A 4,486-nucleotide genomic window follows, 5' to 3' on the forward strand; every position below is an offset into this window, starting at 1 on the left:
TTGGTGGGTGGGGTGAGCCAGTGAGCCAGGAGTGCTGACTGGTCAGGGATGAAATCAGAGGGAGTCAAAGCCGTCTTCTTGTGCTGAGTCAGTTCCTGGGTGGGAGCCATAAGATCAGATGAGCCAATTAATTGATCTGGGTGGTGCCAGCTGATCCATCGAGTGCAGGGTCTGCAAAATATCTCAAGCGCTGATCTTAGGAGGAGTTTAGGGAGGGTCAGAATCTTGAGGCCTCCTGCTGCATGACTCCTAGACCATAATTTCGAATACTATGGCTGTTAGGCCTACAAAGGCAATCTAGTACCCAGGCAACAAGGAGGTCTGCTTTGGGAAAGCATTGTTACTGCCTTTGTTTAAACTATAAACTAAGTTTCTCCCAAAGTTAGTTCAGCCTATGCCCAGGAATCAACAAGGACAGCTTGGAGATTAGAAGCAAGATGGAGTCAGTTAAGTTAGATCTCTTTCACTGTCTCAGTCATAATTTTGCAAAGGTGGTTTCAGTCCCTCCCTTTGGGATTTATAACACCTTAATCTTAAGGTGAAGGCTATGAGGATAGGAAAAGGCTGTCAATCGCTCTGGCTTCTTCCTGCTGACAAGGGACATTGTGGGAATGGGAGTGAACCCCAAGGTGAGAAGAGTGGAAACGCTTTGTAACTGTCTGAGTGTACTCATGCAGGCCTGGCTGGGCTTCCAAGGCTTGTGTGGGAAAAACATTAGTGTTTTCATCTATAGTTTTACTACAGTGTTTAAGTGAACAGCCTCCTATAAGGTAATAATGAGTCCTAGGATTAGAAATACAATTCCCAATTTTAAAAGCAAAGATTTGAAAGCATTAGTGTGGGGACTTCTAACCCACAAAGAATTTAGAATTTAGTCTAAAGTGCAGGAAAAAACCTCAAGAACAGTTAACAACAGTGTACTATAGTTTTCTTTTGAAGCATAATTTTTCTCTCTCCAGTCCCCATTTTTATTAAAAACAAATCATGGTAGGACTGATTTGTTTACAAAATAATACTATACTTGGCTTGACTATTTGCATAAAGTTCAGCAAGAATAATTATTTTTCACTTAGGCTTTTTAAGTTGGCTTTGATAGAACTCTGTTCCATGAAGAATCTCAAATAAGACTTTTTAAAAGCTGAGCTCAGCCATGGGTTTGTACCCTCAAATACCTATGAGTTTGGCAAATTCCTCTCCTTTTGAGGTTCCAAGATAACTTGGGATTTCTGGGCCTGTTAGAAAGTGATATTCTTTACTTACCACAGGTCAGAAACCTTGTACAGAGACTCTTTGTGGACAAGGTATGAGGCCAGATGCCCCAATGGGCTTTAATGGGTTCTATAAGTCAACTTTGATTCTTTAAAGGAAGCAGGCCATTCCAGTCAAAGCCTTGGTAAAATAACCAATTTTTCCAATTGTGCCCTGTTATAAAGGAAAACAGATTCTTATTGCACTCATGCAATTAGCTATACTGCCATAAATCAAGAATACTCACAAATAGTTTCCAAATTCTGGATAAATCAGGTAGAGAGGAACAAATATGCTCCAAATTTTGTTCATGGGAGTGTATTTTACTCATTTGTTAAAAGTTGCAAATAGCTCTAAAGAAATAAGTTCTCTTGACTCTGAAAACAAAAGGGTTACCAGTGTTTAACACAATAGCTCTCCATGAGAGTCCTAGAAGTTTGGTTTTTTACCTCTAATCCAATAGCACAATTTTTAAAGTTATCTGAGACCTGCACTGCAGAGTCCTATATCTGATTATAAATTGCCTTTTGAAAAGGACCAAAGCAAGGCAAAATGTCTGTGGGTGACAAAAGTCTATAGCCACTATTAAAGCTACAATTGACTAGGAATTTTGGTTACTTCTGTGGAATACAACAATTTTACATAACAATTATAATTATTGATAATGTACGCTAAATTATATTAACATTATAGAAGTTTCCCATAATTTTGGAACACATACCAATAACATATTTATACAAATACAGTCCAAAGAAAACCAAACACCATTCACTCTTCTATTTGAAAGGTTTTTTTCTAGCCTAATGTTGCAATCTCCCAGAGTTATTAATCAGAAACCCACATTTAAGAGCACATGGGCCAGGTGCAGTGGCTCATGCCTGTAATCCAAACACTTTGGGAGGCCAAGGCAGGCAGATCACCTGAGGTTAGGAGTTTGAAACCAGCCTGGCCAACATGGTGAAACCCTTTCTCTACTAAAAATACAATATTAACCAGATGTGGTGGTGCATGCCTGTAATCCCAGTTACTTGGGAGGCTGAGGAAGGAGAATCACTTGAACCTGGGAGGTGGAGGTTACAGTGAGCCGAGATCGTGCCATTGCACTCCAGCCTGAGCAACAAGAGCAAAACTCCATCTCAAAAAAAAAAGTCCAGGTGCAGTAGCTCATGCCTGTAATCCCAGCACTTTGGGAGGCCGAGGTGGGCAGATCATGAGGTCAGGAGATGGAGACCATCTCGGCTAACACGGTGAAACCCCATCTCTACTGAAAATACAAAAAATTAGCTGAGCGTGGTGGCAGGCGCCTGTAGTCCCAGCTACGCGGGAGGCTGAGGCAAAAGAATGGCATGAACCCGGGAGGCGGAGCTTCCAGTGAGCCGAGATGGTGCCACTGCACTCTAGCCTGGGCGACAGAGTGAGACTCCATCTCAAAAAAAAAAAAAAAAAGCACCTGTTAAATTTTATAGCTGATTATAAATCATCTTTTAAACAGAACCAAAGTGAGACAACAATTGTCTGTGGATGACAAAAACATTTTAGGGCAGCCACAGTTAAAGGCACAATTGACAAGGAAATTTACCTCTGTGGCATGCAGTCATTTAACATAATAATTATAATTATTACTGATAACATATACTAAGCCATATTAGAATTATAGCAGTTTTACATAATTTTGGAACATATACCAATAACACATTTACACAAATATAGACCAAAGAAAGCCAAACATCATTTCATACTTGACAATGCTTCTTGTATGATTTTTGTACCAAATAAACCAAACGTCATTTTTTGTTCTTTAGAGGACCTAATATTTAAAATATTAAGTTAGAAAGAGACACAATTTATAATTTGATTTGGGAAAGTTTGTCAAATATCAAAGGTTTAAAACACTGGATATCACAAAATAGAATCCCAGGTCACTATAAGTCATTCATTTGGCCAAAAAACTCCAAAAACATTTAAAAAAAAAGCCCCAAAAAACCTTTACTCTGATAGAGAAGACTTAGGCTTTCCAAACAAGACCCAATAATGATAGCATGAGGCTAACTGCATTTGTCTCTTCTCTTCTCTCTCCTCCCTTTTTTCCCTGCTGTTTACCCAAAGGAGAAAACAAAACCCTTTCATTATCTTTTAACATTACATAAAAATCATCTTCAAAAGAGAAAACCAAATTTCATGTTTGCATTAGTACATCTTTAATGTTAAAGGCAGTTTCTTAAATAAAATTTTATACCTCTATCCAGTTTTTTTTTTTTTTGAGACGGCATCTCGCTCCATCACCCAGGCTGGAGTACAGTGGTGTGATCTCGGCTCACTGCAACCTCCGCCTCCCGGGTTCACGCCATTCTCCTGCCTCAGCCTCCCGAGTGGCTGGGACTACAGGCGCCCACCACCACGCCTGGCTAATTTTTTGTATTTTTAGTAGAGATGGGGTTTCACCTTGTTAGCCAGGATGGTCTCAATCTCCTGACCTCATGATCCGCCTGCCTTGGCCTCCCCAAGTGCTGGGATTACAGGCATGAGCCGCCACGCCCTGCCAAGAATTTCATAAACGTTTTAGAACCCTTTACAACTTTCCATCAAACAGCAGATCAGTTTTCTAAGAACACCCTGTTATTCGGACAGATGGGCCCAGATTATGGCCCCACAACAGTATCATTTTAATGTTTTAACCTACAGAAAAAAGCTAAATAATTTCTTTTAAATATTAGCTAACTTGTGTATACTCACGGAATTTCTTGTAAGATTAACCCTTTACAAACCCTTTTCCCTTTGCTTAAACCTTCAGTTTTGCTCCATGACTCTTTTAGGTTAAGACAATCTTTAAAACCCTCTGAACTACACAAAATTACATTCCCTTTAACAAAAGTCATATTCCCATGCCTTCATATCATCTTTTACCAAAAACTCACTCCCCACACACCTTGTATGTTAAACTGTTTCTCCAACTGTCTCAACTACATGTTACAATGTTAAATCTTAGCAACTTTTATTTTTAGTGAAAAACCTGGTAAGTAAACGATTTTAATTATGTACTGGGGTGGAGCGTAGGATATCAGATGGAAACGAAGATAAGGTCTGGCCCTTAGCATAGCTGGTGGGCCTGGCTCTCCATATGTCCCCAGGCCTTATCAATGCTCCAAAGTAGGTAAATCAAACAATTTTCAAAAGTCAAAGAAACAGTTTGACCTTAAAGCGTTTAGCAAGTCTGACATCTGACCTGAAGTTAGACCAA

Source organism: Piliocolobus tephrosceles, chromosome 6 (genome assembly GCF_002776525.5).
Source record: "Piliocolobus tephrosceles isolate RC106 chromosome 6, ASM277652v3, whole genome shotgun sequence".
Classification (NCBI taxonomy): Eukaryota; Metazoa; Chordata; class Mammalia; order Primates; family Cercopithecidae; genus Piliocolobus; species Piliocolobus tephrosceles.